Source organism: Lepeophtheirus salmonis, chromosome 4, assembly GCF_016086655.4.
Source record: "Lepeophtheirus salmonis chromosome 4, UVic_Lsal_1.4, whole genome shotgun sequence".
In the NCBI taxonomy this organism is placed as follows: domain Eukaryota; kingdom Metazoa; phylum Arthropoda; class Copepoda; order Siphonostomatoida; family Caligidae; genus Lepeophtheirus; species Lepeophtheirus salmonis.
In genome coordinates, this window is record NC_052134.2 from 23,828,542 (window position 1) to 23,852,164 (window position 23,623).

Sequence of the window (23,623 nt, forward strand, 5' to 3'; positions counted from 1 at the left end):
TGACAGAAGAAATCAATCATTAAAATTAAATTTAGATCAAAAAGTTTATTCAAAAACAGAAATTTAAAAATATTGTATAAAATATTTGTCGAATCTAATTGAAAATTGGAAGTCATAAGAATAATTATTTAATGAAAAAGTAATTCCTTATTGCCATAACACCTTTATTTAATTTATATCTTTGGTCATTTATAATTACAAGCAAATATTTTCTGTAAATGTAAGTTTTCTTATTTATTGAGTATATATAAAAGAAAAAGTCGCATAATCTTATGTTGTACTCGCAATGTTATGTAATTTGAATTAGTTGTTTAAACAAAAACGAAATTATTATGTTTAAAAAAAAATGTTATCATTTAATAATGATTTATTAGGTTTTATCTACTTTCAATGTATTGAATTTAAGTTGTTTAAGGCCTCAATTGTAGTTACATAAGATTGACGCAAAGAAGCGCTCAAGTCTATTGTTGTAACTCCTATTTAGGGATCTGCTGTCTATCAAGGAAGACTAGAAACACATGGAAGTAAAAGAAAAAGCATGCCGGCCAAAAAGAGGTAAACACTTTTAGGCTAAATACTGAAAATTTATAGTCTACTAGTATATAATTTTTTAAATAAAAAGGACTAATTAGGAAAAGATAAGTTAAACAAAAATTGATGTATATTTTTATAAAGAGACACTATGTTATGAGACGCCATTAGACAGTTCAAAATCGTAATAAAGGAATGATACAGTTAAACTGTATGTAATGTAAATGTAGTTTGAACCATAAGACGACTACAGTTTAACTACTTTTCCCTATGTTTTGTTGGGTCTTCCTGAAGTTCTTTTTTTATTTTACTTGGTGCTGTATTTCTGCACAGGACATTATAGAGGGTTATACAAGTTTTTGTAAAATATTAATCCATTTATGCCCTTCTTCCCTCTTCGACCTCAGCATTGCCTCAATAACTGTTTCTGAACTATTAAGCATCCTCCTGATAAACGTAGAGACGAATTTTGCTCTTGGATTTGAGGCGTTAAAGGGGTAATGTTTGTCCTCGTCATGTTTATAAATAAGATTAAAGAGCGAATATGCATAAAAGAATGAGAGGAATGGCATGTCCAAAGGGATCGAAAGCCCTCCTTGATTTCCAATTTCAATTAACCTTTGTATTTCAGCCTTTTCAAAGTTTAGAGGCAGAATAGAAGATCCAAGAAGGTAAATATTAAGAACAACAAAATAGTCATTTCGTAAAAAGTAGTTATATACATTTTTGAAACATGCACTGCCTCCCATAGACTTGATTATGAAAGCAAGGACTTTTAAAAAATTCTATCCTATGGGCCAAATAAATTTTATCAATAATGAGGGTTACGGGTTTATCACGACTTTTCGAGCTGTTGATCCTTGTTTTCAGATTCTTCAAAGTAGAACTGGGAAGCTCCCTTTCAATTGTCAAAACATTGAATATTGACTTAAGATATCTTGCTCATAAAATTGAAATAATGGTGGAGTTAAAAATTTCTTCGTAAACAGCTGGACTGACATTGTGCCACATCAGGGAATATAGAGGAGTGAAATAGAGTATCTTCTGGTCTTGGGAGACTTGAAGATGATGATCATTTGTTGAAAATGATTACTTCAAATATTGTAGATGATTAATGTCTGCAGAATTAATGAGTTGAAGGAATTGGTTACAAATATTATCATATTTACCCAAAAAAGCTGCAACCTTGATGGCTTCCGTTACAGTGTTGATTTTTTCAGAAAATCTTAGACAGTGGGATACACATCTGTTTTTGAATTGAGTATGATGATGATATATTTTGAATTGTAAGTCATCTTTCACTTCAAAACTGGCAGAAATATCCAATCCTTTGTCATCTGAATGGGTTATTTTGACATGAGCAACATTTGGAACTTGCAGTAACCCAAATCTTGAGTGAAATTTTTGAGAGGAGAGCTCAATGTAGAGATTTTTTTCATAGTGGACTATAAATTGCAAAAACATATTGTTCTAATGCTTTTACCCATTTGTTTCATAACTGGAGTCTTCGACTGGTAGCTAAGGCTCTTGTTGATCTAGGGGGGATGATAGGTAGGTAGGAAGATTAGGCCATTGTGATGGAATGGCATCCTTTTTCAAACGTCTGAAAGATTAAAATTATTCAAAATGTACACGTCCAATTGTTATAACATAAACTAATTATCTGAGTTCTCTTTCTCACGTCTTATGTCCACAGATACAGCGACGAAATCATTGGACTTAAAATGTTTGCAACGCAATCTTGAACTGCCTTTAGGCGTCAAATAGGTAATAACTTGTGTCTCTCGGAATGGGTCTGAGCCACTTTGCCAACATGGTAGAGTCCATCATTGGGAAGTGATGAATACTCACTTCAGAATCCTTATTTGCGCTGGAACTACGTCCAGGAGCAGAACACGTATAAACCATGGTGAAGGCAAATTTGCTATAGTATGATCGACAACTAACAACATAATTAACATACAAAAGGTAAACTACTTCATATTTGAAACATCACCTCTAAATGGCAGTGAAAAATGTATGTTTTTAAATTGCACTTTGATATGTTTCTAGTCTTCCTTGAGTCTATTCATTTGTAAATAAGAGGAAAGGAAAATGAATGGACTACCTCCTGATAAGCCACCGGATGAAAAATCTGGGGCCCTTTATACTCTGATATTCTGAGGAAAGAGAGAAAGATGAGGAGATACGAATCTTTGTCAAAGTTGGACTTAGACAAATCTTTCAAATGGGAAACATTTATTTGTTTAATAGAATCCACAGAAGGCAAGCCGCTTGGAGATAAATCAATATTAAAGTATGTAGATGTGTATGATATTGCATTAAAATACGGCTTCAAAGAATACGAGATTGTGGGGGTCAATCCTAAATTTGGCCCCAATCAAGCATGTTTCTAATCAAATTATCCAGTTGACAGGAGAAGTAGAGTGGAGGAGCTCAAGCGATATCACTTTTTGGGGATTATAAAATTGATGCAACAAACGTGGATCTCAGGATTAAATTGAAAGGGATTGACAAAATTAGCATTGATACTACTAAGAAAATAGTGGCTTATCTCTGTTATACTTTTAAGGAAATTAATGAGCAAAAGGCAGTGGAATGGATGAAACAATTTTGATAAATTATGAACAATTATCCCTCCCCAAAAAACCATTTGATGATAAAGTAGAACAAAAGTTTAAAAAATATAAAGAAATTTGGGGGATGTGGACTATGTTATTGAGATTGTTGCAGATCCATTAACCCTACTTCAAATAATATCCATTTAAGGCCATTTGATAAGGCTTAAATTCCAAAGATCAAGACTACAATGTACTAACTGTTTTAATTTTGTACACACTAAACGTGTATGTAAAGCTGAGAGTATGAACTCCAATGAATATGATAATGATTTGCAACAATCTAAAATGGAATGGAGTAATACAAGAAATGAGTCTTTAAATAAGCCTGAGGAAGATCTGACTCTTTAGAAAGCCAGGAAAAAAATTGAAAAAATAACCACCATCACCATTGAAGTAGATACAGTGGATATTGAAGGTTTGCAAAATTATGTCAATGAGATTTCCTCCAAAGTTTATACCAGTGAAGAAAAGATGAGATAATGACATCCCTTCCACAATTAGCTCCAAAACCGATAATTTTGAGACTATTACTGTTGATGAAACAAATATTATCTCATGTAACTTATATGATGACTTAAATCGGGAACTGTTTAGAGAACACTCGTCCCTAAGATAAACTGAATCGTGTGAAAAAGGATAAAGTATAGATATTGGTGAAAAAAAGTGACAGTAAAGGACTTTTGAAACCTTCAAACTTATTTTAAGTAATGAAAACATATTGTAAAGTCGAAGGATCAGGAAAAAGTTCTGAACCTGATTCCGGATTATCGCCAAGAATAGAGTCAATTAAGACTAGTAAGAATTCAAGACAATGAGTTTCTTTATTTTTTTAAATTTTTCAAATACTCAATGCCAGATCATTTCGATTATTCCTTTTATTGGATAGATCAATTTATATGACACTACTTATTTACCCCTACACACTTACCTGGAGTGTTGTTCCTTTTATCGTCTTTGGACAAAAATATTTCAACAATTTTCTGAGTGTATTCTTTCGGATTTTATTAGATTAATAAGTGACGATGGGTTAGATTTCTTCATATATTTTTAAAGTTTTATTTTCCGAACTGTGTTTCTCAATTTAATATTCGCTCATTTGATTTTTTACTTCCTTTCTTCTAAGTTAAATTTATGCTTAGCAAATTAACTGTTTTATCCGCCAATGTAAATTCTATCTGTGAAAAAGAAAAGAAAATCCGCCTTACAAAAATTATATTATGTCATAAGCCGGATTTCATGTCATTCTGTGACATAAGAGCCGATCTAAAAAACTTATTTCCATCCGAATATGAAACCATTCATTGTGTTAACTAGAAAAATAAAGGTAAACCATCCTTCGAGAGGCATAATTTTAGCTGTAAAAACAGTTTTCAAAAGTAAGTTGCTGGAAACTGATGAAGATGGTAATTATGCAGTTCCTAACCTGAATTGGAATGGAAAAATTTAGATGCTAGATTTTTTTTAATGATAGGGGTGGATGTGGACTGTGTCTTGATTGGTAACATGAACTTGGTGATCAATCCAAAAACAAACACGTGGAACTATTAGAGAGGCAAAGCGAAGAAAATCAGAAAAGAGAAAAGGAAATGTCGAACCCAAGCTTAGAATTCCAAAACTCATTTTATACTGAAAGAGGCACTCTAATAAGAACTGGTCTAGGAATAATAGAGAAGGAGCAGGTCATTTTTAAGAGGATAAGGAAATTAGAGATAGGAAAAATGGATAGGAGGAAAATAAGTATACTACTAGATCAGGATGGTAATGATGTTAGCGATGAGGATAAAATCAGTAGAAAGATTGTAGATTTCTACCAAAATCTATAGCACCGCTGGACATACGAGAACATATGGAAACACTATAGGTTTCTGTGTTGCTCATGACACAAATTTAAATCCCGCAATACACAATGATGATGCTCTAAGCAATGTCCTACACCATAAGCTATCTTTTCTTTTTAAAAATTATTTAAAAGAAGAAAAAACAAAAGAGGAAACTCGCGACTAGATTAAAAAAAAAGATTAAATCGTCTGGCCCTGACGGATTTCTTGGAATTCTACAAGAATCACTGCGATATTCTTGCTCCTTTACTAGAAAAAGTATAGCAAGAAGTGCAAGAGAAAGTTAATTTTGATGACCACATTAGCTTGGGAACTTTAACATTAATACCCAAGAACGTAAAAGATTCTATATTTATAGAAAATTTAGGACACCTCACCATGCTAAAAACATATTATATATAATTAACAGTTACATCCTCTTTAATCGAATCTGTAAAGTCTTATCACTTCTCATTCACAAGGTAAAAAAAGGATTCATAAAAGGGATACATCTAGAGGATGCCATTTGGGGAATAACAGACTCTTTGGACGGAAAAGAAAACATCCCAGTTATGGGCATTGACTTCTGAAAAGTGTTTGATAATATCTCCCACCAACACATCTTGGAAGGTTTGGAAGTAACTTCATTCGAATGATTTCTATCTGTATACAAAATTTCTGTGCCGTATGTTGAAGACAGGGAAACTTTTTTTACATTCAGCCAGGTTACAGACATGGTGACCCACTAGCCCCTAGTATCTTCATAATTTCAGTAGATCAACTAATAAGGAAAAGGGTATTTCCACCTAAAATTAAAGGTATAACCATAGACAATCTCAGCCACAATATAGAAGCATACGCGGGATATATAACAACTTTATATTCCGGTTCTGTAAGTGAAATTCAAAGTTCCGTTGAGGAAACGATAAATATCATCGAAGGAGCACAACACAACACTGGGCTGCAGATCAACATTAAGAAAACTAGTATTTTATCTAACTCTGATCAAATATTTGAGGGATGGACAATAGGGATAGGTCTTTAAGATAAAAATACTTCGCACTGCATTATTGATGAACCTGTCATGTGTTCACGATAACTTCAAAAAAGATAGATGAAAAGATAAGAATATCTACCTCATAACAAACAATTTACCCGCTAGAATTCAAATTAGGAATTTACTTGTTTTTCCAAAAGTAATACACTTGCTTGGGGTTAACATTTTCAACGAAAAGCTCGCAAAAAAATTAATGAGCAATGCCAACTGTTCTTGATGCCTAAGGTGTTCTTTGACTTCTTTCGATAGAAACAATGTTGAAAAGTTTGATCTTTTCATGGTTTAAAAGACTCCTAGAAGTTGATTCTTCACTAATTGATATGGCAAAACATAAAAGGGAAGCTAGGGGGAGGGGGAATTTACATTCAATAAGGTCAGAGGGAAAGGTAACCTACAAAACTATGAGAAGTCCTCAAATCTATCAATTCATTCTGGAACTGCGTAGCAAATATAACCAAATTTTTAAAATTGAGAATCCTTCCCCCCCCAAATGAAATGGTAAGAGCCAACTAAACAGAATCAAAGATTAAATTACATTCAAAACACTTCGATCAAGAAGAAAATCGAGTTTCTTGGCAAAATTTTGAACGAATACAACGATCTATCTTTTACTGAAGTCTTCGAGAGGGAATTTATATTAAGAAACATTACTTTTAGAAAAAGGGAATTAGGTCCTAGGGATTGTTTTTTATTTTATTTTATGAGGTTGATAGAAAATAAGAATAAATGCCTATTATAGTTGTTGGATGAGATCAAATAAATTTTTTTGAAACAGATTGAGAGAAAGAGAAATACACTTGGAGAAACAGCTTCCACATCCCTTCAATAAAAAGTCTTATAGACTTTTTCGATTACTCGTTGTATTGGATGAAATACCATATAATCCCCATAATTCTCACAACAGGAAATATATTTGGTAGATCTCCGGAAGAAAGGTAAAGCTTCTTCTGCAAGGTTTGTAGAAAGACACCAAGTCATTTGATCAATTTGATCACAGAATGTGACCTGACAAGAGAGATCCATACTAAACTGTCCATCAAATTATTTCAGAAGTTCAGAATAATCTTAAAACTGAGTCACTTTTCTTTTATATATATATATAGGACCAGAACAAGATATAATAAACTATATTTTAAACAGATTTATATTAATTTTATATAAAATTTTGATCCACAAAGACCCCCTTATAAAAAATAGAGAGAACGTTTGGATGAACATAACAAAAAGTATTGAGTAATGCATGTGGGTTTTTTTCTTCTTTGTTTAGTATTTTTTTATTGCAAACATGTCATATTTTATAAGTCTTCTCAAGGAATGACACTCAAAGCCCCCTTAATTATACTTAGTATTACAGATGTATTTTAAAATCCCCAAATGTTATTTTGAGTATTAGTGTGAATAAATTTCAGTTTTGTTTTTACTTACGATTGTGTATTATGTATTAGAATGAAAATATTTATAATGACGTTTTCCTGTATTAAACCATATGGAATATTGATGGTTGTACCTCGGTACAAAAAAAAAAGTGAATGGAGATGGAAGATAAAATAAATATAACTACAAATAAAAATGGAAATTTAGTAACAAAGCAAACATCATCGTTTGGAAAATGATATTCATAATCAATTTCCTCACAGAAAAGAGGGATCATGTTCGGGAAAGTAACAATTAATAAGCGAAAAATTAGGATAATATTTTATAATAGTAATAATTGTACTTCAGACCAAAGAAAAATAATAAAAGGGGTAAGGGTATTGCAAATTTTTCTTTGTACATAAAATGTGAAATATAAGTCTGATTAATTATTTAATAAAAAATTATATTAATGCTGTTATTCAATTTTTTTCCTGTTATTTTTGTTTGTTTATCTATTACACATAAATATAGACCTTATGATTAATCTTATTTCTCAAAAAGGCTCAAAATATCAAAATTTTGAGAAAAAAAAATCAAAGATTTTATTCAAATTGACCTTAAAATAATGTTGAAGGATATTTCCTTTAAACGAGATAAAGAACAAAGAAATAAAACATTCATTTATTTTTTGCTACATTTTCAAATTTCCCACAGAAACAAATGCAATTTTTGATCCTTTTGTAGCTAATTAATCGATGTCGATACTCATATATTGAAATATTATCCAACCTAAAATTAGGAATAATTTATTATAAGTACAACTTTCCGTACACTTTCATGAATGTTGTTTACTCAGAAGTAGTTTTAGAACATAGCCAAATATAGAGGCGCCTTATTGTATCGAAGAGATTGAAACAAAACAAATAGAATAGGTTGTTTTAGTTAATGAATAACTGGTTTACTACCTTGTTTATTACTATCGCTAAGTAAATTATGGATAGATTTCTAATACCTCATTAGATCAAATCAGAGATGCATACATTTTTTTTTAATTGATGGTACCTATGCAGATTTTATCGTACATGCAGACTTGAGTGAAAATATAAATCACAATTGATCTTTTTTCCACAGAATTATGAAAATTTTATTTGATCATTTGCGAGTAAATTTTCTCTTTTTACTATTCAAATTTTGGATAATTAATGTTAATATTTTTTTTGAAAAATCTTTAATCATGTAATTTTTTTATTTTGAAAGTTGTCCCTCTATTATATAATAATTATAGTACATCCTTGAAATATATGTCCACTATATCATTTGTGTTAATTTTATCAAACTTTTGTATTTATATATTTGCACTATTTCCAATAATTGACAAAGTTTGCTAGGGATCCAAAAACACCATGAAGATCTCATTAATAACCAAGAACCACCTCTTACCAATGGCATTTTTAAATATTCCTATGTATACTTATACATTGTTTGTACTTCCCAGAAGCCTTTTTGGTTTTTGTTTTGAAAATTAAACGGTATAAAAAGACAATTAAGTTATATATGCATATGTTTAAGTCATGAAATTACCTATATGACTTTGAATATCATGTTGAATACTAATATAATAACAATGACTATTCAAAACTTCTACAACGAGAATTATTTCTTTTTGTAGTTTTTATACCTAATTTATGCAAATATCATCGTTAAAAATAACTAGGAAACATTTTGCAAAGTAACATCTTCAAAACAAAATATGTTTTGTCTACTTTATCAACTCCCTAATCGTCATTTTATAAAGGATAAACCTTCAAGTTCATTAACTTATTTTTTTTCTCAAAAAGATGTGGTTTTAATAGAAATACTTAAATTATTTTTAAGGTAAATGTCGGGAAGTTATATATAACCCTAATATCATATATTTTATCGATTTATATTTTGGCTAAATTAGCTATTGAAATAGTATCAAGACATAGTTGTACTTTACCCGATACTCCATCAAAAATCAATCTTATTTCAGTAATTTCCCTTTTATGGGTTGCTTTTACTTGAGTGTTTTTCGTTCATTTTAATTAATTTGGTTTTATTGTATATTTATAGTAGGTTATACTCTATACGCACTATATTTAAACTACATATAATGTTTTTCTTATGTATCAATACGTAATTGCGCAGGACTTTATTATTATAGTTATCCTATCTTTTATTATATATGTTGAGTACAAGTTGGAACTTGTATTAGCAAATTTTACAAGTAGAAATATCTTTGTCTTTAAATGCATTATGCAATTACAACATTAGTCATTACAAAATTCTTGATTGTTGTTATTTTCATTTTGATCTTTTAAAATTACATGGTTATTATGTGATTAGACATAATGTGACTGTGGGCGTTTGAAATTTATGTTGTACCACAGAATACTTATATTTGAGTCATTTTGATCGTAAAAGTCAAAAGCTGCACCATATCGATCATCTATGGAATATTTCAATATACTTATCCCAAGTACTTTAAATTATTCATTTAAAAATAGGGACTTCATTTTTTTATTTCAAATTTTACCATTTGTTTATAGAAGTTACAACTTATATAAAGTAATATTAATATCAAATAATTTAATAATAATAATAAATGGTTGATCGAAATTTCCTTTTCTAAAAAGAAATGTCACGAAAACTTTTTTTTTATCTTTTCTAAAAACCACTTTTTTTGGGGAGCCATGTGATTTTTTATAGATCGAAGTTGGCCGAATTAGTTAAAATATAACCGTGTTAGACCGCTCTACGATTACAAGACCAAGGCCCTACACTACATTTAAAATTTTAGCTATTTTTTTTTTAAATAATAGGTTGAAAGAGGGATTGAAATAATAAATGATGACTACTACAAACATATATGACGTGTGTACCCATATATATTTTTTTCAAAAGATGTGGTACCATTAAAGATCAAGAGACATAAAAAGATACAATAAACCATAAATACAATTATATTTTTTTTAAATCAACCAAAAGACAAATTCAATTACCTTTGAAGAAACTACATTCATTTATGTACACTAAACAAGGAATATATACATGTACTTATATAGCCACATAGATATATGATAAATGGTCATTCATTAATCATCAAAGGTGCCTTAGGAATAGCCCCTCCGTTCGAAATTCTAATAAGAATTATAACTCAACCTTTTGAATGCTTGAATTTTGAAATATATATATTAATATAAATCATTCATCATTTTATTATGAAAAAAAAAAGAATATTAATATTATTTAAACTTTTTTGTAAAGATGAAAAATGATATTGTTCAAGAAGGGGTTTAGGCGTGTAAATACATTATTTCAATTTATACTATACATTTCTTCACTACATATTTCTACATCATTTATCTCATGATAAAGTTTGAATAGTAGAACAAGTTTATTGAATCGCTCAAATTAAAGAGAGGAGATGTAAACCTCACGACACAATGTGTCATCTATTTGTTCTCTTTCGTACGAGACTAAACTTTTGTAGGTAGGTTCTGCATTTTGCTTATGATTTTTAAGGGTAATGTATCTTTTACAGCAGAAATATGCTAAAAAGTGAAAATAACATAATATTTTCAATGCTATGAGCAAACATTATAATATTTTCGCATGTAATTATTAGATTTTATTACTGAAATGGTGATTTGATCTTTATTCTATCATTGGAGAATAGGCAATAGGCATACTCTCTCTCACACATATCACCCTCACGAATAGAGCTGTATAATATATGACCTGTAGATATGCTACAATTTGAAAAATGTTTATTCAATACTACAAGTCAAAATATATTTTGAGTAAAGAGTATAACTGAATCCAGTGCATTGTATTTCGATATATATTTACTTTTTGGTCCATTGTATGAATACATAAGCAGAAAAATATAATTTTTGGTAGCAACTTAGCTAAGAGCAGCTTAGCGGTCATGACATTTTATTTGATTTGCTACAAGCAGTGATCAGAGGGCGAAGAAGGAAATAAATACAAATGTTACTCGTTCTTGATATATGATAGTTGTAAACATTCTCTCCCCCCCTCCCTATTGCTTCAGGGAACCACCCCTGGTGTTACTCTCTACTCTCTGTCTTTCATCTACATACACTCTTGTGATTACTTTCATTCTTGACGAAATAACATTTAAGTATAAAAAATAATGATAACAGCTTAGGGAAAAAAATACTGCTCAGATTGCCAAATAGAAAAAAAAATATTTGACACTAAATTTAGGTCATACTTGCTACATGTTTACTCAAGTGTGGCAAAATAGTAGAGACTGAAGTAGTGATCCTTAATTCTTGGTCTATTCTTCCAAAACTCTTATCAACAAAAATAATTTAGTTATAGGATAACTTGCTGTATGACAAATATAATGCAAGAAATACTCACTATTAGAGATTTGAAACGAGTGGAAATCCCAACACCAGTAAAAAAAAAAAATCAAATCATGTGTTGATAACTTGTAAGATATTTGTGTTCTTATTAATTATTCCTCCCTCATTGGAAAATTTTAACGTATGTTCAAGCATGGAACACTATAGTTTTACTGATGTTGGATTCGAGTCAATATTTTTGAGGTCTGTTGAGTTTGAGTTTTTGAGATTTTCCGACAATATAATCTATTGTCTTCTTCTTGACTGTTCAGCTTTTCTTTAAAAAGAAATGATCGTCTGTAGTTACTTACTGACCTTTTCAGAAATACCATAAATTGGTCTTTTCATTATTGGAAAGTTTCAAGTTTTAATTATTTGGGTTCAAGCAAAATCGAATTTTCCAAATATGATTTGGATATAATTATTGCTTTTAGTAAAGTCGAGTAATACTCGAGTACACCACTAGTTTAATGGGATTTCTGTCAGAAGATATGTAGTCTCTTAAAGTTACCATATTTTTCATATTATTCTTTCAAGTGTGGTTTTCTACCCTCTTAACATCTCTAAATCAACGTATATACCATCAGATCTTATTCACATGAAAACATATAGCTATTTACAATTTGTCCCTCAAAAAGAAAATGTTTTTTGCATTAAACCCAACTAATAAGTCTAGATACATCAATTAATGTCTGTAATTGCAGTTATCAAATAGTCAAGGGTTACCCGACGTTGCTCCATTTTATTTAGGAAAGTATCGATAAGAAGTTAAATTTTTTTTTAAATATAAATCATAAAATTTTACCACTTTAAAATGCATATAATTTTTTCTATTTTATACAATACTAGCAAAGGGTTACCCGGTGTTGCTCGGACCAAGGAGAGAGCCGGATATCACATTGACTATTTCTTCTTAACGTTTAGACGTTCTGTGCGTGCGAGTGTTAGGGAATTCTTACTTATATTAAATTAATTATAGCGCCTGTATATTATAAGAAAAAATTTGTGTAGTCCATCTTTTAATTTTGTCAAAAAATTGCCAAATTGAAATTTTCAAAGTTTTTATAACTTTGAAAAAAGTAGTTAATAGCATTTACTGGCATTGTAAAGATAAATAGAAATCTACCAGAATTTTTTTCGTTCATGTAAAACCAAAGAAGTTATATTAAATAACTTGTTCATTTTTGAAAGTATTGCAAAAGTTATCAAATAAAATGACCTGATAATTGAACATACATTTAATTTTTATGTTCAAAATGGATTGTTTAGTTGCATTTCTTCTTCAAAATTGAAAATTTAAAAAAAAGAGAAAAAAAATATCAAAAAAATGACAGGTATTTCAGTTAAACATTTATTTGTACGTGTCAAATATATATACAAATGAATTTCCAGACAAATTTCTAAATATTTTATTTTATTTACAAACCAATATTCCATTAAAAATCCATTTTTACACCTGAAAAAGAGGCACTCATACAAAGTTTCAACTTCCTAAGTCCAGTGTGGGTAATCATAAAAAACACACATACACACATAAATTTAAATATATATATGAGGTGATAATTTTGATGATGTCGCATTCATTCTACATTTGTCCAAATGAAATTCGTTTCTTAATACACATTCGAATAATACTTTCTAATCTATTTCCAATCTTTATTTTTAAAATATAACTAAATATATAAAAATCTACGTTGCTATGAATTATTTAGTAGTATTACATTTATTAAGGACTCAGACTTGTTTTGTACTAGAAACACATGAATTTGAACATTTAATTTGTAAATGAGGTCTCAGTATTGTTAAGTTGGTCCTTGTCTAAGATTAAGTACCACAGTCTAGTCCAATCCTACTTGTGGAAACTAGGTAAAATGGATCCATCGTGAAGTTATTGAGGGTGCTTTTTATTATATTTGAATATTTAAAATAACAAAAAATATAATTCACTCAAAATAAAGTGTACCCGTACTATGATGCACGATTAGGGATAGGCTTCTGGTATTTTTTTGGAACCAGAGCAAGGGCAATTAACCTTCGGACTCGGGTGGAACCGGGTATTTTAACACATTAATAAAGTTAACAATTTACCCTTAATTAAAAAAAACCTACAAATGTAGAGAATAATACTTCTATGCAGCTAAGTAACTGATGAGTGATGAACATAGACACCACAAAAGGGGAAAGGGAGGATTACCCCCTCATTTTTTAAAGATAATCACTAAGAAAGACTGTGTGATAATGCAAGCATCAATATTTTGATATTATTTTTTTGAAACTGCTCCATCTACAATGATGATTAGGACGAGTATGGGAAAAAAGCAATTTACAACTATATATGGCATCGTTTGAGATTGGACCCTGGTCTCACTGCCAAAAGTGTATAAAAAATATGTAAAATAAAGATTGCGAATTGTTTAATAAGTCTTTTATAGCGTAAAAATATCTGTAGATTATGATTGTGTAAGTTTCAATCCTGTATTTTGTGTCGTTTAGCCAAGAAATTTGAATTGGTGACCAATTTTCAACAAAAATGACAGTTTTTGCGTGACAAAAAATTTAAAGTCCCAATTTTGTAGACCTATAAAATCTACAATAAACACTAAAATAGCCATTATTTTTGTTCAAAGGACCAAGACTTTAAAATAAAACTGTTTGTTTAGCTGTTCCTTCCATAACTTTTGTGCAATGTCCGTTTAAAAAATATGTATCAAGTGACTAACGGAATCAAAATGTTACACCTTATGATAAATTCCTGGATTTAGGTAACTATATTGAATGATAGGAAAGGACTAAAGGGTTTATTTACACGGCATTTTATTTAAAGCTTACTAAGTTTAAAATTGATACTTAATTTATACTATTTCTTGTACCGGAACATTAAAAAAAATACGCCTACTCCCTAATTTCATGGACGTGTGAAAAAAAATACCGTCCTTCATAAATGGACGTTTAAAAATGTTTGGAGCTATATACTTGAAAATTTGATATTCTGTAACTGAAGTAATATATTTTAGGCTGATGTGTTTAATTTTCTTCTACGAGCTTTAATATTTTAGATTTTTTTATGATTGACGCATTTAAAATTTTATGCAAAATTTCCTCTTACGAGAGGCTGCAACAAAATACAGAATGAGCGATATTCTTGAAAAGTTAATCGATTATGCCCAAGATCTCAATGAAAATAATGCCCAATTTGAGTACTTCTGAATTATTATTTTTTTAGCGAAGCAACAGAAAATCAATTTTTGAGTAAGAATGCATGATATTGTGCAATTATATACAAGTAGCTATTTGATATTGACTGAATCAAGGTCAAATTTGTCACAAAACAACTTCAGGTTCTCAAATCCACAGGTATTTGACTAATGGATTTATTTGTAGAACTTGAAAATGCTAAAGAAATATTTTTATATCTGTCAAATTATATATAACTTTACAAAAATGAGAATATCTAAAAAAACAATTGCATATTTTGTACTTCTGACATCAAATTTGAAGTTTACATAAAATTTAGGTTTAGAAAACATATATTACTTATCAGAATTAGAAACATGATATTTTCCCAATTTTTCCAGAGAAACCAGAGTCAAATTTCAAACCATGTAATATGTAATAATTATAAGCAATTTTTGCTGTATTTTCGAGACACATGATGACTTATCCATGCTCAGTGTTGTTCTGTGAACTCATTCAATATTTAATTATGTTTAAATATTTTAATTAAACGGATAAAATCATTAAATTTAGACATGGAAATCTAGAATAACTTGAACGATAACGCGTTGAAAAAAAGAAAAGAAAATTTCCGTTATGAATCTATTGTTTTTATTTTGTTTTAGTTTTTTATTGTTTAGTATTTACTTAATACAGCTTTTTTCATCATAATTAAAACGTGCGTTGCTGACAACAATCTAAGTTACTCAATATAATATTTGCTTATTAAAATAAAGCTTGTGAATTACTTGTGAGTGTGTGCTTTTCTATCTTTTCTACGATCTACTTTTGAGCACAGTAAGTAAAATATCCTGTAGCTCTTGTGGATATGGGATTAATAATTTATCTATATATTTCAGATCATGCCTAATAAGTGCTGTGTTCCTAAGTGCTCCTCTGGATATGATGGAAAACCAGCCATAGCAAGGTTATCGCTCCATTCTTTTCCACTGGATGAATCCTGAAAAGGTACCTGGCTTAGAGTCATTCCACGGGACAGCAATGGGACGAGGGATTTTCACGAAGATGACTTTGTATATGAGAGCGCAGGCCACAAGAGGAAATATCGATATTATGGAGTTGAAGATAATAAGCTCCAAAAACGTTATTTGAAACCCTCTGCAGTCCTTAGTATTTTCCCCAATCTTCCGAAATACTAATCATCCGTCAAAAGTCAACGGCCTACATCGAGAGCTACCACATCAGCCAGGATTTCTAAGGAAAATGAAGCTATTGTTGAAGCTCAACGATCATTATTGCTTAAAGATTCCGTTATTGACTGTAGTGATTTGTGTCTTAAGTGTGGAGATGAAAAATTCCCGACGAATGTTCATTGGAGGAGGGCGGAGGATTCAATTCAGTTTTACTGTCTATCTGAACTGTGTTCTGATTTTGTCGAATTCAGAACTCTCAGTGATAATAAATAGTGATTTGACATTCAATTTATACCACAAGAACGTCAACCTAGATCGGAGCTGCGTGAATCACCTTACAACGAATAGAAAGATAAACTTGGTAAGCCTTCTCCAGAACATCCTCGCTCATATGAAGAGTATTCCTTTTCCTCCAATGAAAGATATGATTAATTACTTAATCAATGAAGTTATGAGTATTGTTGAAAATCTATATCCGTCGGATATAGACTCTCACAAACGGAAAAAGTTGATCTTCATCAGAGAGCAACTTGCTTTGATAAACTCTACACCGAAACAGAAGCGATACTCTCCTGTATTATTAGCTACTTCTCTGTTATGGCATAACTTCAGCCTAGCTTTATATCGTCAATTATCTCAGGATGGTTTGACTCTTCCTCCCCTAAGTCACTTAAGAAAATTGTCATCTGCCTTTACCATGAATGTTGGTTTTTCATCTTTGTCCGTTGACTACTTGTCCGTAAGACTCAAGTTATTGTCATCCAATTAAAAGAAGGTTATTCTAATGGTTGATGAAGTATATACAGCCCAAAGAGGTGAATATTTCGGAGGAAGGATGACTGGACAAGAAGGAGGAATCATAACTAAGACACTCCTTGTGTTCATGATCAAGTCTGTGTGCTCAAAGTATCAGGACACAGTTGCTATGTATCGTATTATATGCCTCAATTCGTCTGTACTGCATGATCTACTATTGCAAATTAATACTCTTTAACTCTTTAAAATCGGATTTGACGTCGTAGCAATCTCCATGGATAATGCAAGTCCTAATCGAAAATGTTTCTTGGCAATGTGTGGAGGATCCTGGAAGGATAGTCTCCCAAATCCAGCAAGGCCAGAACAGAAACTATTCCTCCTTTTTGATAGTACACATAACTTAAAAAATATTTATAATTGTTTTCAAAGAAAAACATTTTTAATGTGCCCTAACTTTATGGATGTTCAGTTGTCAAAACCGAATTTACAGCATATTATTGATATTTTTCAAATGGAGAAGGACAAGACTATTAAAATTGCTTATAAGCCTACGACCAAATCTTTGTATCCCACTTCTATTGAAAAAACCAATGTACTTTTAGCAGATAGTATTTTTCATGAAAGCACAATTGGGGCCCTAAATTATTATTCTAATCAAAATCTTAATTGGAAAATAAACTTACTTATTGTTAAACTACAATATAGTAAATATTAAATTTTGACCTGCCTAAATAAAACCAGTTTCTATGAAATGAGCAAAAAGCATAAGGTGTCACGATTGTCTCTAATTTTATGTATTTTGATTATTAACTCGATTTATTTTGTAGAAATATAGATAAAAAAGATCAATTACTTCATTAACACATTTATAAGAATCCAAACTCATTAAACCAAAATAGAACTGTTAATGTAAGAAAATCTGAGCTTTATCAAAGTTTAATAGAATAAAAGATTCTGTATAGTATCTTACTAAGAATCTCAATAAAAATGTATGAAAAGAGTTATACATAATGTTAATTGATCCATTCGAGGAGCACAATAGAAGTACATTTTAGTACAAATAAGTTATATTTTTCCTCTCATTGTAATTTTTGTTGAGATTTAATGTCGATACAGATTTCTTAGTTCTAAGGAGCACTCTGATGAGTTTCTTCTTTTTCCATTGAATTACATGTGCAATAACTCCTTTCTTAACAAAACTTCCCAATGTATTTTTACAGCAGTTTAACAAATATCGAAATATATTATGTTAAATGTATTCATTTATGCTTCTTTGCGTGATCAAACATGTTTTAATTTCTATTATGATGAAGAAAAAAAAATCCAGTTTGTATCAGGTTTTAGTAAATTAGCAAATTAAACCTTGTATTTTCCTCATCATTTAACTAATGCCATGTTGACCCTAAAGAACACGTGAAATTTATAATGCATTTTGAATTATAACAGACCTATGTATGTAAATTATTTAATCTGTCTTTTGATGTCGTTGAGGTATGAAATGGACCTTCAATATACATCTTTTTTAATTCGACTCAATGAAACTCAAAACAGGTCATCTTTATTTCGTATACAGAAATTAATTAATTATTTATTATTATTGCACTGAAATTATCATCTCTTACAAAAAAAAATCATATACGATACACAACCTTAATAGTGGAGTTCGGGTCAAGATTAAGTACTCTATTTGTGAACAATCTTGTAAACAGACCTATACCTAAATTCCAAATTCCAAGAGGGACTAGAGTACAGATTAGGATTTTTCTTTTTGCGTTGAATAGTTTGAGATGACATTTTTTTTAATTATGAACTTTTTTCCGTGAAAGTCCAAAATTTGAAATAATTTTTTCTTAATATAAGAAACAATAAATTGACAAGATCAATTTAAAAATAAGCAATTGTAAAGTACAATAATTTAGAATTTGGTCACATTTATGGTGTTTGAGTATATTTATATAATTTTTTTTGTTTATATTTGAGTTGAGAGCACCAGCGAAGTAGTACGAGAGAAAAATCTTATAACATTCCTCCAATGTAGTTACGGAACTGTTTGTTCATGATAAAATTTTGATGGAATATTTTGAGAATTGAATTTTTTACAACAGAAAATTAAAAAAAAAAATATATATATATTGAAAACCATGGCCTTTAAATAATAAAAACAATAGCTAAATATATATCTATATTTAAATTATTTATTTACTTATTTCATATACATACATTCAAACTAAACAGATCTATTTGAAATATTTTATAATAAAAACAATTCCCAGCTATTAATTTAAATTCGTGTTATATTTTTTTAAAGTAGCAATGTACATACATATTTTTTTACATTCTTATTTAATATGAGTAAAACGAAGAAGATGGGAGATATTTCTTAATAATCAATTGTGATAAAAACAAGGATAACACATTTTGACAATACAAGATTGTATAATCTAAAAATTTATCATGTTTATTTTTTTAAAGGAACAAATTTTAATTTGGCAGCTTTTTTTTATGTTGGAAACAAAAATGAAATTAAAATATTCAAGAATAAGATTCATCTCAATAACATCATAACTCCTTCATAGTGAAGAACAATTTTATTAATTTCTAACTTGTATAAATAAAGAAAATAGTCAAATTTATCTCAAATTTTCCAAGTTCATCGACTTATTTAATTTATTATGGTATTAATAATAACAATAAGGAACACCCAGATTCAGCATCAAAATTAAACTTGTGTATAAAAGGGTGATGCCGTTGCCCCAACATTATCAGAATCAGCAGAACATAATTTTGGTACTGCAACTGGATAAATAGATTACAAATACAACATTTTAGTACATTTGGCTAACGTTTTCCTCTAGCACAATTGCAATTTCTAAACGTATGTGAAACAAAGCTTTTTATTATTGCATTTATTAAACAACATGTTGAAAAAAAATATATATTCCTTTAATGAAATAACGATTATCTTGCTGGATGATTTTTTTTTTGTCACTTCACTTTCCTTCATTATATCAAGCAATAAGTTATTGAATAAAGAAGAAATTATTAAACTTTTTTTCTTCTGGTCTATCGTTCAGAGTTGAGGTCTTTGATATCACAACAAAATAATGACTTAGACTAAAAAATAGTTTAACCTAACACTCAAATATTGACCAGTACTACTAATAAATAAAGCGTGCGTGTTATGAATTCAAATTCGTCAATTAGTAATACCTACTTGAAAGAAAATAAAAATACTTACGCACTACGCAGTAAAATTTGAAACATGAACTGGCAACTGTGTCTGTATATGTCTTCAACTGACGTTATTGTAGTACTATAGAAAGGTCTATCTGATTCTGACAAATTCTAAATTAAAATTTATATTATATTAAAAGGATAATTAATACGAAAAAAAGGAATAAAGGTTTCCTTTTTTCATTGTATGAACTGAAGTTTAATTATGTTTATTACATTTAATAAACGGTCTAGACCCATTCACTTATTGTTTCTACAATCAAGGAAATTAGAGTCACAAAAAAAAAACAAAAAAACATTATAATCTTTTCTTGTACATAAAAATATTTTTATTGTAAAATATGTTTTTAAAACAACGCACAAAAAAAGTTCTGCTTCATAGGTGTTTAGAAATTACAATTATAAAATGTAATAATGTTAAATGTTTATAAATGTTAACCAAATTTACTAGCATCTTTTATTGTGCTCTAGTTTCCTAGATGCAGTACCAAAATTAGGTTCCACTGATTCTGACAAGAATTTCTAATTTTGGAGGCAACTAACCTAACCTATAAGTATATTTTTTCTAAATTTTTTTCATGATAACGTGTATCATTGGCATATTTGAAGATAGGAATTAATATCCTCATAAAAGTATGTACGACAGACAGATATCATTATTTTTATGCTAAAATATTTCTCTGTAACTAAGAGTTAATGTTTATTTGTTACATAAACATATGTACAAAGTCAGATAATTTCTACCATTTGTCAACATCATTATTATTTTTCCAGATGGTTAAGCCTTTTATTATATTTTTATTGTGTGAATGAAATTTAAATTCACGGCAATGTGTACATACATTTATTATATGGTAATACATGTATAAAAATAAATTCAATTGAAATTTTGTTTAAGACTATTTATAAAATATTTTACAAATAATAGTAAATCCTCGGATTTTGTGAAATTTGCATAGCGAGTAACTCAGGCAGCAAGAATCATTTCTCGAAGTGAATAATGTCTTGAGTGAGGTTGTGACTAGGGCAAAATGTAAAAAAAGCCTTTCTCCCGGTGTGTGTAAATTAATAATAAAAATTTTAGTTGGCAATCTGCATAACTCCTACATTCAAAAGTTTTAAATCATTAGTCCTCCCGCTAGCTTCAGGAATAAAGAAGCATATAAACATACAATATGCATATATTATTTACTCCTCACAAGCATACCAGCGATAACTTTATAGCAGTGGTTATCAAAGGGGGACATGCGTACCCCTTGGGGTACATGTAAGTACTCCATGGGTTACTTGCTATTTTGAAAGAAATTTTTACAAGTGGTACATAACTCAAGAGCGTCCAGAGGGGGTGGGTTGTAGTATTTTTATTCTTTGCTAGAAAATTTAATATTGGATTTTTTTAAAAATTTAATATTAGAAATTCAATTTTAAGTGAATAGCTATATACTTTTAAATTTTTCTCCGATAAATTTAATATTTGAACTTTTATTCCAAAAATATTTTTAACTGAACTTTTTTTCTAAAAAATTTAATTTTTTCCAAATAACTTAGAATTTGGATTTATTTTTATTTTAACTAACTTAATTTTTTGAAAATATATATGTATTTTTGAAATTTTTGGTGAATAGCTAAGGACTTTTTTTATTTTTTCGAATAAAATTAATTTTTCAGTAAATAGATGTAGATTTTTGATTTTTTTTAAATTTGAAATTAATAAATTTCTGGATTTTTTTTTCAAAAAAAAGATGCAAAACCAAGCCCTGACTCCAAAATATAATTAGGCGGAGGCCCCTTTCACTGAAGCTAAAAATGCTTTGTGATGGTGATGGTTTTGTTTAATTAATATTTTACAAGTGGTACATCACTAAAAAACGGTTGATAATCCCTGCTCTAATGCACTCACTACGTTCTCTTTAAAGATATTTTTGCTTTCATATTGATTGTAACCTACAACTTGTAAGTTGATCAATGACAGGAGAGGAATAGCAAATAAGAAAAAAGTAATTAATTAAACTTCTCTAGAATAACTAAACTGCATCGATTATTACCTCCACCAACGAAGTTGAACGGATATTATGTTTATGCCTCTCTTTGTTGTTTAGTCATCAAAGTTACGGCAAAAGTTTATAATCGATATTGATCAAACCTGGTATTATATATGGTCACAGTAAGACCCCATTAAATTTTGAGTGGTCAAGATCTAGAAAACACAAAGCGAAAAAATGCATAATTGATCATAACTTTGGAATTTAATGAGATACATAACTCAATTTGATTTTAGGTGAAGGTTTGGCACTCGACCAAGAGCCCTTCTAGTTATTAGTATTTTAAACTAGTTTTAAAGTTACAACTCAAGACGTAACTTTTTTAGAGTGTGTGGAGAAAGCGGGAGCTAGAGTTATGGTACTAGGGGCTCAAATAATATTATATGCACTTTACAAAATGAATAATAATATTTTAAATATTAATAAAGTACTGTCAATCTTCGGATTACTGGATATTTGGTTAGTGAGTAATATCTGTGCAGTGGACAACAACAGTCACTTTTTAATTTTGATAATGATCCATATGCAGTTTTTTTCTTGACTATATTCTTCCATAAAGACAAAACAACTTAAATTGGGCAATCGTAATCACAACTCGTACTGGAGTTGTATTTAAGCTTAATTTAAATGAGACATTTAACTCAAATCAGACTCGAAATTAAAAGAGTCAGACTCGAGGACTAAAATTTGAGGCTGCAGACACATAAACATCCGATAATTTCAAATTATGGTCATTATTTAAGCAAAAAATTATGAAATTTATTTTTAATATTGATAATGGTTACAAATTTAAAAATAGTAACTACCTTCCGAGTTGTACTTAAGTCTAACTAAATTGCAGCGCCTAATTCAAATCGGACTCGAAGTTTAAAAACTTGCAACTTGACTTGGCTCTAGTTAAAGGACTCAAAATTTTTCTCATAAATGTAAAACATAACTTGTTAAAAGCTTTTCAAAAAGAACATCTAGTCTGAAACTAAAACAATATTGAGGTAACTATTCAACTTCTTCTAGTCATTGTCATCGTTTGAAAAGTTGTACATTTATTTTTAATTGGCAACTTTATTGGTGACTTAGTTTTGGGCAGTATTAAGAATTGACATTTCTAAGACATGTATAGTACTCAAATTTTATGTTATATGCGTGAAATAAGTTCTTAAGGCACAATGAAAAATAAAAAATAAAAACTTAATAAAAGGTATTTTATTACTTTATACAAATAAATTTTCCCCGGAAAAAGAGGTTTCCGGAGAAATTTATTTCAACGTAAGGATTTCTATTTACAAATGACAACTGCTCAAGATGCCATAATCCGTAATAGCTCAGGGACGTCCAAAGAGGGTGGGATTGGGGGAGGGACACCTCCCAAATGAAGGAATTTTTTATTTTACAAGAAAATTTTGTAATTGAAATATTTTTTTTCAAAACAAATTCTATATTTAAAA